The sequence below is a fragment of the Dicentrarchus labrax genome, unplaced genomic scaffold (assembly GCF_905237075.1).
Source record: "Dicentrarchus labrax unplaced genomic scaffold, dlabrax2021, whole genome shotgun sequence".
Lineage (NCBI taxonomy): Eukaryota > Metazoa > Chordata > Actinopteri > Moronidae > Dicentrarchus > Dicentrarchus labrax.
Genome location: NW_026136701.1, coordinates 10,174,853 through 10,189,124, shown reverse-complemented (window position 1 = coordinate 10,189,124; position 14,272 = coordinate 10,174,853).

The following is a 14,272-nucleotide window of genomic DNA, read 5'->3' as shown; positions in this document are numbered from 1 at the left end:
CTCTCTCTCTCTCTCTCTCTCTCTCTCTCTCTCTTTTTTTTTGTGTGTGTGTGTGTGTGTGTGTGTGTGTGTGTGTGTGTGTGTGTGTGTGTGAGTCAGCGGGATACCTAAGCCCAGAGGAGTAGAACAACAGCAGGTACAGTATCTTAGTACAGTGCAGCAGCTTTTTAAGGAATTGAAACACTGCCTCTCTGTCACTTCCAGTAAGTGGACCCATTAACAAATACAGAGACTTAATGGTTCAGGGTTTGGCCCCCTCTGTGGTAAATGCCTCATTAAAGAGGGTTCACCTGAACCTGGCAGGTGTAAAAGAAAGAGAGGGTGGGGGCACAGTTAGTTCTTATTTTTCTTTTCTTATCCTTAATAGTTCATATATTCAATTATCTCATATCCAGTTTATATGTTAAATGATGCATGATTACTCCATTATGGAGTAGCTATACGTTGGCTTATCTTTGTTAAGCTTTGTTGTCCTTGCTGTATTTGTGTATGAGAATACATTTAGAGCCATTATAAACCAGAATAAAATTCCTTGAATACTTAATATGGGTCAATAAATCTGATTGTGATTATCAATCAGATTTATTTGTTTCTGTTTGCTTTTGTGAACTCTGTTAAGGCAGATTTCTACACTGCTACAAAACTGTACTCGATACCACATGATTATTAATAAAAATTGATCCGTCTCTTTTGTAGCAAAACAATCCTACATAAAGACATGTTTTAGGTTTTTTTTTACATGTTTTGACTGTGTTTTTTTGCAATGATTATTTACATTTTTGTGTGAAATAAACAGTGTATCTGTTACGCTGTATTATTTATTGCTGAGCATATGTCTGCATGTCTTGATAGCAACATGTTAATGTGAAGATGGCTGTCAGTGTCATTGCACAAAAACCAACAACTGAATAATGAGCGTTGTTTACATTTTTGTTTTCTCATAATGTCTTCCTTTATCCGACCAGATTAACAGTTAATGCAGAATCACCTGCAGCTCAGTTGGGCTCTCTGGAGTATTTGCAACTTTCACCACCTACAACCACCCTTAAGCATGACAGAAACACCCCCCCACCCCCTGCCCCCTGCCCCCCACCCACCGCTTACTCATTTTTATCCCTTCTGCCCTTCCTACTCCCCCCTCCTCTCCACCTGCCCCCATCTCTCTGCGTAGGTTGGTCTTCTCCTCTCCTCTTTCCATCTCCATCCATCTCTCTTCCTCTCTTTTGCTCCAGCTGTCCTGCCATGCATAATTAAGTCTATAGTGGAAGTGCACCCTCCCTCCCTCTTTCTCTGTTTTCTCATCTCCATTTCTCTCCACATCATTCTGTCTTCCTTTCTTGCTCTCTTGTGACTAAGGCAGGTATGGTTGGCCTGGAAGCACTGGACATCTCTCTTTTTCATCCTCTCTTTCCCTCCCTTGCCTCCTGTTCTCCTCAGGCCTACACTGGGGCCGAGTGCCAGGTCTGTCTTGTTAAGTGATAATGGTAAAATGCTAAATCACACCACCACAGCCACCACTGTCACCGCCTTCCTCCCCGCCTCATTCTGTGAAGGGTCTCTGGTTTCACTTTACGCTGTCATCCTATCCAGTCACACTCATCAATACGCAATGCAGGAGCTCCATCAGCCTATGTATTTCTCTTCCAACATTAGACAAGGTGATGTTTGGGGCCTGACCAACGCCATGTTAACGTGCATGTTAATGAGTTTGAAGTATCAGACTTCCTTCTTTCTTTCAGTTTCATGTCTTTTTCATTTATTCAGTAAGTAAAAACATTGGGTCAAATTCAGGGTCTTTCAGTTTCACTCCCACATTCTGTCTCCATTAGCAGAATAAGTAAGACTTTTAAGAATCTCAAAGATTATCTATCCATGTAGTAAAAGTTGTGAATATGAAAGAAAAAAAAGTCACTGATTCAAGGATTTTTCTCAAAATTTTAAATCTTGAGTAGTTGAAACTTGAACTTCCACCTCATGTTTTGAAGCAAATATCCTGCATTTTAATTGACTGCATTCATTTTATACTAAAGTAGAGGCCCAGCCTAATGTTATATATATATATATATATATATATATATATATATATATATTTATCATGGTGTTGGGTTAGAAAGTAACTAATTACATGTTATCAGGATTACGTAATCAGATTACAAAAAACTATAATCACAACAGATTACATTTGAAAATATGCCTAATAGATTTAGTTACAATGTCAAGAATTACTTGACAACATGTTTGATTACATCTTCAAAATATGGCAATTAGGAAAAAAAAAATTATTATTTCTCTTAATGATAATCAAGGCTCTTTTAACCCTTGGGGGTCTATCTTGAGGGGAATGGGATAAATTTGAGATCAGAGTTAACCCAAGACATCATGTGACAACCATGATAGCAACAACAATGGTTTTTAACACATTAAAAAGGATGAATAATCACAGAAGACATTCAGTGTTATTTGATCTGACCAACTATAAATGCGGAATATGCTAAATGAATTTTATTTGCATTGAAAATGCAACTCAAATGTTTGTGGCTGCGTCCATTTATTTAGTATGAGGTGCAATATTTTCAATGTTTGATTTGAAATAATCACAATATTCAGATTATATCACCTTTTTTGTAATCCAATCATTACTAATTACAAAAATTGCCCTGTAATATGGTTTCAGTAACTGACTACATTTCAGAGTAATCTGACCCAACACAGATGATGTGTTGAGCAGTAAGGCATTACACTAATGTGATTCTTTTTTTCACTGATGAGTAGTGTAAGATTTTATGCTTTGAAATTTAATTATTACATTACATTTATTATTCACCCAAACTAAGTTGGATGTTTGTGGGGAGGCCAAAAGATGAGACATTTATCTACTTACTAACATGTTGTGTGTTCATAGCTGGCTTGCTAACGTTAGTAAACTTACTGTTGACCAAGCATTCAGGAATCTTCTGGTTTTGTTCAGACTTGGAGGGTGTGTGCAGTCTAAAGAGAGCCTAATGTTAAACTAGTTTTTGAAGTTGAGTAAATATCTCCAAATCATAGGCGGACTTCTAAACCACAATGCCTGTTTTCTGTTTCTACATATCAAATTACAGAAGTTGTTACGATTGTTACGGAGCTGTGCTAAGTAACAAAAGTAAAGTAACGAGCAATCTAACTAATTCGATAACCAATCACAGAAACAGCTTTACGAACACAAAAATCAAAGGGTTTCATACAGAATATCTACTTAGCTGTTTGTTGTATTCAAATTTACTTTAACATCACTGTAGAAAAATGCAGACATAAGACAGCTGTTTCAGCTTCTTCATCATTCCTCAGCAGTGAACCTGTTTAAACTGTGACTTCATCACATTTGCTCTCAGGTTCGGTCCCCATGTGTAACCCTTTGAAACGATGGGTGACTAGCTTATTAGCCTATACTGTTTTAGTACTATTACACAAGGCAGTCCATCTTATCAGCTAATGCATTTTCCAGTAGCTACTGTACCACTGACCCACTGGTGGCCTGGTCACCGGCTTTAAGGCTTTACAGGATTTGGACTGGTAATGTACCTGGCTGGTTGCTCAGCCATAGCCGACATTAGGGTAGGATATCGGTGATTCATTACATAGGCATTAAGTAATTCAAAATGTCTGGATTGTATCAAAATATATAGGATTTTTGGCAAAGCCTGAGTCACAACCCACTGTGACGCACTGCAGACAAGATAATTCACTGCTAAATTATTCTTTGTAACAGAATACAAATCTACTAAAAGTTAACCATTAGCTTGCCTCTACTGGAGTGTGTCCAAAGAAAACCTTTCCTGGAGATCAAGTAAGTGCTTATTCATGATTATAACATGTATCTAGTAGCCATGAGCACAGAGAGAGGCAGTTCCTGTGTCAGACATTTCCATCGCACTAACTTGAGCCAAGCCTTGAATATAATCCAAGGCCATCTGTTGGGTAGATCCTTCGATATGCTAATTAGCTTGTGCCAATCTTTTGTATTTACAATTGAAGTCTGACAGTGTCCTTGAATACGGGAGATCTACTATGTAACAGCTGGATTTGAATATAAATGTATTTTAATATGAACCTGTGGTAAACTGCTTCCTTGACAGGCAATATTACAGATGTGTGAACGTACCATTAATGATCAAATTATTGATTGTTTTATTCTTAAGATACATAAACCATTTGGGCCTAGGATGTCTACCTGTAAAGTAGAGGTGTTCAGTACATGAATAAACACTTTTTTTTAACACAGAATCTTAAAGCTGGGAACTGACTATATAGATCACCAATGTCACAGTGTATTTACTAATTCACTGTGGGGCACATTTGTGTTTCTACTTGAAATGAGTATTGCCAAGACGAAACTGTAGTTCTGAAGCCTATATGTTACAGTAAATAAAGCCTGTCTCCTGCTGATATCACCAATATGTCCAAATACATGTAGTACTGATATTAACGCAGTCATTATTACAGTAGAGTCCTTCCCCTCGTCTGCCGCGCTCTTCCCAAACGCTGCCTCTTGCCTAAACAGAGTATTTCTGGTGAGAGAGGTAAACTCCAGACATTATCTTTTCTGGAGTTTTCCCTCTCTCATATGAGAAAAGGATGTGCTCTGAAGCGATTGATGAGGCAGGGATGCAAAGCAAGCACTTCGCTACAGTTCTGCATTTCATATCCGCCACTCAACAGGACTGGGATCAGGTTTTGACATGTCATTTGGAGATTGATTACCATGGCAACGGTCAAATCTGTGAAGCCCTTCTGTTGAAAATACTGGAGGCTATTTACAGTATGGGGTAGGGGAGACCCGGGCTTGTGGTCACACAGGTAACTTGTCACATTGCAATTATCTTCTCCACCAAGGGGCGCAACTAAAAAGTGGAATACTAGTTTTCTTCCTTTACATGGTCAGGTGTCATGTCCTGTCTGAGAAGAGGATAGCACATTGTGAGCTGAGATGAGCACCAAGTAACCATTTTGCACAACCCAAAGTAAAAAATATCAACTTTATATATTTCAAAATAAGCTTTGTTCAGATAAAAATCCTAACAGTGATACATGTGGACTTGTTAGAGGAGAGATTAAGGCATCCTGTCATACCTCAGTCATTGTTCTGTTTTGAGCTAACTTTCAGCTAGAGCTAGTGTTAGCAAACATGGTAGTTTGGGGCAACATGTCTCAGTCATTTTGGGGTTAGTTGTCACACGCATATTTTGATGAAAATGCACTGCATATATTGACTTGCAATTTTTTAACACTATTATTATAGTGCATTATTATATTATGCACTATTATAATAATATCATGCAATATAACAATAATATAATATATAATACAATATTATGCAAAGGAACAATGCGGCCCTGGCAAATCAGTCTACGTATGCCAGAACCGTGATGAGGATGATGAGTCTGACTAGTGGGGAAATTTGTTTGTCAGGTTTTGTTTGAGTTTTTATGAATGGATCTTCCAGTTGTTGTTGGAACTATGTCCACATTTCAGAACTGGTTTAAGTTTGATAATGAACCAATACTTTCTTTTTTGTAGTTCAATTCAATCTGGAATTTTGAGTTTAAGAAAGGTAAAAGGCATTTGAGTCTGAGAGCCATAGCCTATGTGCCAGCAGTTCCTAAGGACTTATCCAGTGCATGTTACATAGTATTTTATGTTAACATTTGTTCTATGGCTTTTTCAAGCTCAATGATAAACATTTTTTGTGCCTGATGTTCACTTTCAACTAAAAAGGAACAACAACAATAATTTACTCCTTGTTTTATTAGTTGCAAATTCCAGTGTGACATCTTACCCCATATAGAGAGACAACTTACCCGATGGTGGGGCAACATGTCACATGTTCACACTCTCTATTTGATTGCTTATAACTCTGCACTGACACAAGGTATGAAAATGACATGAATACAAAATATATACCTTACAATAGCTTTTTTTTTTTGGCCACTTGGGGGCAGCGGGAACAAGCTGTGAAAGCGACACTAATATATTACCAACTTTTAAGTTAGCAAACAGTTGCTTCTTTACATATCCAGCAGGTATTATAATTCATTTAGAGTCGTGTTCCTGGTGACTTTATGACGGTAAGTCCAATTTTCCCTCTCTTTTCGCTTTGTTTTTGGTCTCCATTTATTCCTGCAGGAAATATCTGGCTCTTTACCTGCTGAATGCTCCAATATGTTCTGCCATTTGGTGCTGCAGATAATGTACAGTAGAGATTTATGCATGAAACTACTGAGTTGGGTGCTAATCTGTGGATTTATTGAGGTGCGATAACTTCACACAACTAGAATGATGTTGTTAGTTTTGGTTGCTAACTGTTAAGTGTAAAAAATTACCAATGCTGATATTATTTTTTTTGTCAGGGAATTATGTGAGAACATAACCTGCTTTCTTGTGTGTATGTGAGACAATTTGCCTGTGTACAACAAATTTTATGAGAGGAAATTAAAAATATACTAAAAATATTGAACACAAAAGGAGCCTCGGCAAACCAGAGAATCATCTAAGCCAATAAAACGGGAACATTATTAAATCTGATGCAAAATATGTTTTACTTTGAATATAGGAACAAAGTCTAGCCGTTTCACCAAGTGAGCTACAGCTCCCAGTAGGCAGAAAGCAAGAGGACTAAGCAGATACAGAACACACAATGTAATCACAAGGGTCTTCCTCCGGCCATGTGTGGAGCAGCTTGAATAAACATCAATCGATGATGTCATGCTACAGTCTTGTCTCTTACAGCAGGTAGAAACCTAGAGATGGGAATTCCAGCTCTTTTTAGTGAGCCAGATCATTTGGCTCAGCTCAGCAATAAGAGCTGCTCTGTAGGCTCCCAAGCTGTTCGTTTAGTAGTACTTCATTCAGACATATTTAGCAATGTTATGACCCATGATTGGTATGTGTACACATATATAACTTAAATTATTCAGTGTAATTATACTCAACCTTAGAATTCCCAGAATACCATAATTTTACATTATGCTTGGTATTAAAACCTTAAATAATGTAAAAACATCAATCAACCGACACAACATACAAAAGTCTGGATGCCTGGGTCTTAATGTAATTACCAAACTGAGACGTTTTTGAATTATATTTAATACATACTTTATGTAAGAGCATCATCCTGTTCTGTCTTTTATTCATTTATTTGAAAAAAGAAAGAAAAAAGATTTTGGCTCTCAGGCGGTGAACCAGCTCCGGTCAGAGCCGACACGTTAATAACCGACACATCACTTGTACTTGTGACTATGCCAGTGTTGGTACTCTAATACAAGTCCATGTGCGGGAGTGTTTCCCTTACAATTAGTGATATTAGTGAGCAGGATAAGTTTTAGTAGGAGTAGAAGTTTACAACACACTGGTTTCCATTAAAAGTTAAATTATTAAAACTGAATTAATTTTGATAACACGCACCCCTGCATGCAGCACACACCTCTCGCCTACAGTTGGTAGGTGGTGGTTTGTTGCAATATTTAACTGATTCATATGTGTCCATACTTTAATATCTTTATTTATTAACATTTCGTTTGCATGGTTGCTAACCTTGGTGAATGACGCTGCATTTCCTGTAGCTGCTTGCTTCCTATTAAAAACATTCCAGTAGTTTATTGATAAAAGGCCTTTTATTTGAAGCAGAAGAAGGAATCGGGATGTGACAGACATTTTAGGTTTTAGTGTTAAAGAAATATGGATCTTCTTATTGCAAGAAATGTCAAACTATTCCTTTATTATATCTTAACAGGACTTAATTATAGCTCTGAGAGGATGTCAAATGAGACGACACAAGTCATGTTCATGTGGACTGGATTGGTATTCTCTGAGGAAGGGGGGAACCCTATATAGTGTGTTCATATATACAGTAGGTCTTGCATTATGCCTGGATGTAGCTGGATAACACAGGGGTTGTTTCATACTTTACTATGCACAACATGTCAGTCATATACAATGAAACAGTCTTGTAATGTGTCAGCATAAATTACTCAAGTCCAGTTCTTTCTGATCTTGATGTAAATTAAAGCAGTGGTGCAAACAAATCAAAATTTAACTACGTGTTAAATAAATGATATGGTGTATGTGGATTCTGTTTCAATCCATGTTTTCTCTCAGTTTTACCACTCTGCTTATTCAAATCTTCAGCAAGAGCTTAAGTCAGTTATTAAAAAAAGAAGTGACTTGACGTAATGGGAATGTTGTCAAAACAACCTCAATCTTTAACTCTTCTCTTAAAGGCCCAATCAGTCCTTTTGACTTTGTGGGTTGAATAATGTTCATGTACATTATTGAAGTACTGAAGTAGGTTTTTGGTGGCAGGGGTTACCCACTTGTTTACATTTGTATCCCAGATTGTAGCTTTAGGTCAAACCCGAGGAAGAGTTCTTCAAGCTGTCCTACGACAAATATATGCTGAGTAATTTATATTCAATTATTCATCCTCATATGCGTAACTGCATGTGTACCTATACAGACAGCCCATCACATGCATGGATTGTATTCCAAAGGCACACATACATATGTATATACAAAATCTCTGATGCACAACGTTTTTCCTCTCCTTGTCATTCTCACACATAACTAAAAAAATTTAAGACCCAAAATCCTCCTGTCACAGCAGGGGCTTTGAAATACAATCCATCGCAGTTCATGATGAAGAGGCAACTGCTGTAAAATCCAATTGGAGGTTTATGGAGATAGATGGATATGAATACCTCTCTCCATCATCCCTCTCTCTTACTCTCTGCCATACAAATGCACAAATATGGAATCACACTCACTCACACATGGACACACTTCCTCTCACTCTTGGAGTTACATGACATCCACCCACAGTTATACCGCAGCCTGCTCACAACTGCAAGGGAATCTTTCAGCAGCCTTGGTTTGGTCTCAGTGGGCAGCGCCTCACTGCTGAGTGTGCAGCCTCTCTTGCCTTGGTGGGGGGAGGCCTCCTCTGTCGAGGTATTATCTGCTCCCATCTAATATTTATCAGCTACTGGGAGATTTGTGACGACAAGTCAATTTGATAGGCTAACAATGCACCGAGGTGGTCGGTGCATTGCACATGCAGGCGTGTGAGTCATTAACAACCAGGTATAAACAGTACACACATGGGAGGGCATGTGCATGGAGGCTTGGGTGTGCCACCAGAATAAATATAGACTTTTTAATTAGTTGGTTATAATCAATTAATTAATTAGTGAAACTTTTTGTGAATTGAATTTTGTGAATAAGTATCAATCAGTTAAAAGACACAATATATAATATATATATATAATAATAGCATAATTTTGTGAATTAAAATCATTTTATTCGATTTCTTTTAATTGGGTCATTTAAATTGAAATGTAGTTAACTGCTTTAGAACTTATTTTATTTATAAAACAATAATTTGTCAAAATTTGAAAAACTGTTTAAATTGCAATGGCACCCTCAGGACTGTCAGGCAATGTATGTGCATGTGTTTGGGAGAGCATGACATGTGATAATGGGTCACGTAACAGCACACGTGTACTCTGTGTGTTTCATACAATTAGCTGTTAACACAGATAACATCACCAACCTAATCTTTGCACAAGGGCACCTGCAAAAGTGACATATTGCATTTGTTTTTTTTCTTTTTGATCATATTAACAGACATAGTAGAAAGTAAGATAAGGACAACATGTGACAAAGATCATGATATGAACTAGAATATATTATGCTGAAACACGGTGGGCACTTAAACTCACTGAGCCGTTGGAAAAAATGCAAATACAGGCATACTCCATGTAGTAAATGACACTACTGTATGGGATTATACCTTTATATTAGACTCAATAAACAGTAAATGTTCTATAAAGAAATTATATTGAATGATAAAACAGGTGACTGCACACTGGCACAGCATAACACAACCTGCCTTGTTTCTATATATACGTGTTTGGCTATATATATGTGCATAAGTACCAAAAACAAAAAGTACTTCTGCGAAACATTCAACAGAGTACTTTCTCACTGATTCACACACACACACACACACACACACACACACACACACACACACACACACACACAGACACACACACACAACTGAATCACGCCCCTTCCCTTCCCCTCTCTCCTCTTCCCCTTTCTTTCTCTTTCTTTTTGGCATCCATCACTGTCCGCGGCAATGGACTGCGAAACAAATTTCTATCACTATACATTACAGGTTAAGAAAGGGAGCTGGGAATGTGTTATATATGCCGGCTTCGATTTTTATGTAGCGTCTACAGGCTCGTCCATCATTGCTCTGCTAGGCACCCTTGTGCACTGGGCCCCTGACGAGATGTTGTCTTGGCATCGCTATCAATCACCCTACGCTTGCCCGAGCCCCGTGCCCGATGTGCAGGAGGGGGCATGTGCTGTAGCTGCAGGAGCGCTCCCCACTCTCCCGTGCCTCTATGACGGTGCCACCAACAGTCACACTCATTCGTCATTTGAATGGTGTGTTAAGAGCATGTGTTTTGTATCTGACGCCTTCATCCCTGCGTGACCTCTGTGGGTCTTCCTTCGGCCTCAATCCTTCGGAGGACCCCAAGCTTTTAATGACAGGAGACAATTAGGTAATAATGGTGCAGGCCAGAGGGAAAACAAGGTTAGTTTAGATCCTACCTGGCACCACTCATCCGTGCAATGATACTTCGGTCAGAGCCATTAAGAAAACATGAGGTCCTGCCTTCATATGAAATATATGTAAACCCCAACTGTATCGCCAGCAAGGGGAGCCTCATTATAAACCGACAGCAGATTGCATCATACAGTATTTAAGGTGGAAGTAGTTGGAGTGCAGTGCTTTGATTCGTGGCATCATCATCTGATAAAATTTCAGTCCACCAAGACCATGAAGGAATAAGCCTTCACCGCTCTGTTGCCTTAATATGTCAGTTTACTCTCTCTATGTCTTTATAGATGACACATAGGGTTAAACAGACACAGGATGCTGAAGAGTGTGCCTTTGCATGGCTGCTCAGGCTACTGCTAGACTAATCCTTTTTCTCTCAAAGTCAGACGGATTATGATTTGAGGAGTACTCCTTCGTCCTTCACACTTCACGGTGAAAGTCACCAACCTATCAGAGAGCATGGGGGGTAGGGGGTTGCTGGGGGTGGGTGGGAGTGAAGGTAGAGGAGGGGAAGGGGAGAAGGCTTAATTAGGCCAGATCACTGCCGCTCTCCACCACCACCATCTCCACTCTCCACACTATTCCCTTAGATCCCATCCACTTAATGTTCTGTGAAATCATATTCCACTCCCCAGAGAAGAGAGGAATCAGAACAATAAAATGACACATTTTAAAGAGAGGCAGCACCACGGGGAAATAGACTGTTAGTGACACATGGAAGATGTTGTGGGCTGATGGATAGCAAGCACATCTGTCTGGCCCATTACCAACAAACAGCATCAGGCCCAAAACACAGCGGTCTGGAAGAATCTTCTGCACTTCAGTCAACAAAAAACAGGTTGGCTGTATTGTTTTATGAATTTATGTCTAGTTATATTGCTGATATACTTATAATGCCTAGAATAAGCATTTTCTTTGTTGAGGGACATCCTAATTAACAAAAAATGACATTTGCACATGCATTTCTATTTGAATGTTGCTATGATAAAACAACTAAATCACATACATGCATATTCTGCCACACAGAAGCAACGTTAAGAAAAAAAAGATTGAGAAGTTTTCAGGCTGGCTGACAAACTGTGTAACAAATAAAAAAGTTGTAATCCATTCCTAATAAACCTTTTTTGGCTGATCATTTTATCCCTAAAGATTATTGCCATAGAACCAGAATGGCACCTCAGTAGATACAACACTCTGCATTTGGATAGTTTAAAAAAAAAGTATAGTTTGAAGTATAGTTTATTACTGTCCTTCTCCTTCTGGTGAACGACCATGGGACCTTATTTATATGTGCAGGCTACAGTAGTTCCTGTTTGAATTGTGCCACTAATTACACATATGATGTTTATCAGTTTAAAAGATAATTTTGCAAGTCAGGAGAGCTGCAGTTTGTTGTAACATTTTTTAAAAACTATAATTAGAAAGACTACACACCCAAAGGTCTCAAAAGTGATGTCATAGCTTTCTCTCTCCATGAGCTACCCAGAGCCACTGAAGCCACGATGCCTGGGTTTCATACCGAGATGTAGTCACACAAGCAACAAGTCTGGCTCATTCTTTCGCTTCCCGGTTGTTAAAAGGACAAGTCACTGGATAAAACACATCAGGTAAGATGACATTACAAAGGACGGCCATGTTGGTGTTGGTGTTGGTGGTGTATTGTGCGAGACAAGAGATGTAGTTCACTGACTGTTATTACACAAAACTAAATGGTCCTACGACAAACTTCACTGACTTACAAAAGTGTTGTTTAAATTGACAAACATCATCATGTGTAATTCTCTCTTACTTGCTTCAGCGGCCTAGCTTATTGTTTCAATCTGTGTCACAATAAGTCTAACACTAGTTTCTAGATTTCACAGATTACCCAGCACCACTTCCCGTGGTTTGGTTTGTAGCTCTGTTTTGTAGCTATTATACATTTCTATGGCATCATTTTTTTCAAACAGTAAAACAGATGTCCTAATTAAACGTTGATCATCTATGCAGTTACCTTTTTTTGTGTTAGTTGAACAGTTTGGTCTCTAATGCCCAGAAATCAACCACCTGACTAAATATTATTTTGAAGAAATAACAACAAAAATGTTCAACACATATGAGCCCATACAGTGTGCAGGTATAAAATCATTGCATTATGTTCAAAACCTTTCTTGATTTAGCCTGTATGCACATAGATAGATATTTAGAGAAGTGGAATAAATGGATGAAACCCTAGTAGTGACAGTGAATCTCTAGGGTGGTTGTCTGCCAAAAATACTCTGCTGCCTTTGGGGGTTGGTAAAAAAAAAAATATATATAACAGAGTAAAATTTAAAATGTCACTGTGTCCCTTGAAGGTTAAAACAATGCTGCTAATAGCTGATAGTGGTCCCACCATACTTATAAAGATTATGAAGATGACATCAGCTGTGAATTAGAGCTGCATCCTGCAACAGCCAATTCAAGGTAAGGAGTTAAATTCTCTGATGAACGGACCTTGTTACAAATTAAACCTAAGCTGCTTTAATTCCCTAATTAGAACTGTGTCTGTGTCATTGTTCTATGTTTCCCTTGGCTCCATTTTAAATTAGCCATAGTTACCCAAATTTACACGTGCAGTGCAGTCAAACTGTAAACTTGTAGTATAAAGCTTGCAATGTGAATAAAGTAAAGTTGCTTTTTGGACGGGGCTGAGCCTTCTTTCTCTACACTTTCTTTTTTCTGAGGAGGCGAAGAGGCAGTGAAGCAGACAGGCGGCCCGGCTTGCAGCAGGCAGCAAGCAGCGGAGACGTCCAGCAAAATGGAGGTAGTCAAACAGAGAGAGAGGCACCCAGCGTCAACACGCAGACAGACATGAGAGAGAGGGAGGCTGTCAGAGAGAAGCTGGACCAGCACAAAGATACACATTGAATACAAATAATACACAGACTGGACAAACAGACTGGCCAGACAAAGACAGACAGGCAAGTTGACACGCACATGGAGACTGACAGATAAGAAGACAAGCAGGCAGGCGGGCAGGGTGCAGGGAATCCAGACATCCATGCAGAGTAGATGGAAGGCAGACAGACCAACAGGCAGCAGGGACAGACCTGCTGCCTCTCCATACCTCGAGGACACTTTGGCAGTGAAGAGAAGCTAAAGCTAATCCCCCACTGTGTTTAGCCAGTTAGGGCCCTTCAACAGCAGAGAATGTGGCTTTACTCCCCACCAAGGAGAGAGAGAGGGAGGGATGGAGAGAGAGAGAGAGAGAGAGAGAGAGAGAGAGAGAGAGAGAGAGAGAGAGAGAGAGAGAAGAGGTCCAACATTTTCCAGAAGCCAGATAGCATCTGGGTTTTTTCATTAGAGGCAGCATTATCGTCCAGAACATCTGAATTTACCCCCATCCAGTGTACACTCTTTCTATTGCTCCCCTCCAATCATTTCTAATGCACTCTGTCTCCCTCTTTCCCCTCTCCCTCCAACATCTCCCACTCAATCAGACAATCCTGTTTTTATCCCTTACTACCTCAGACTCCTGCACTGTTCTCAGTTTTTGTCTTTATTCCCTTCTTGCTCACATCCTTTCTCTTTGTTTCCCTTATTTAGTAGGGAACAGTGCATTCTTTAAGATCCCTTCAGCTATAT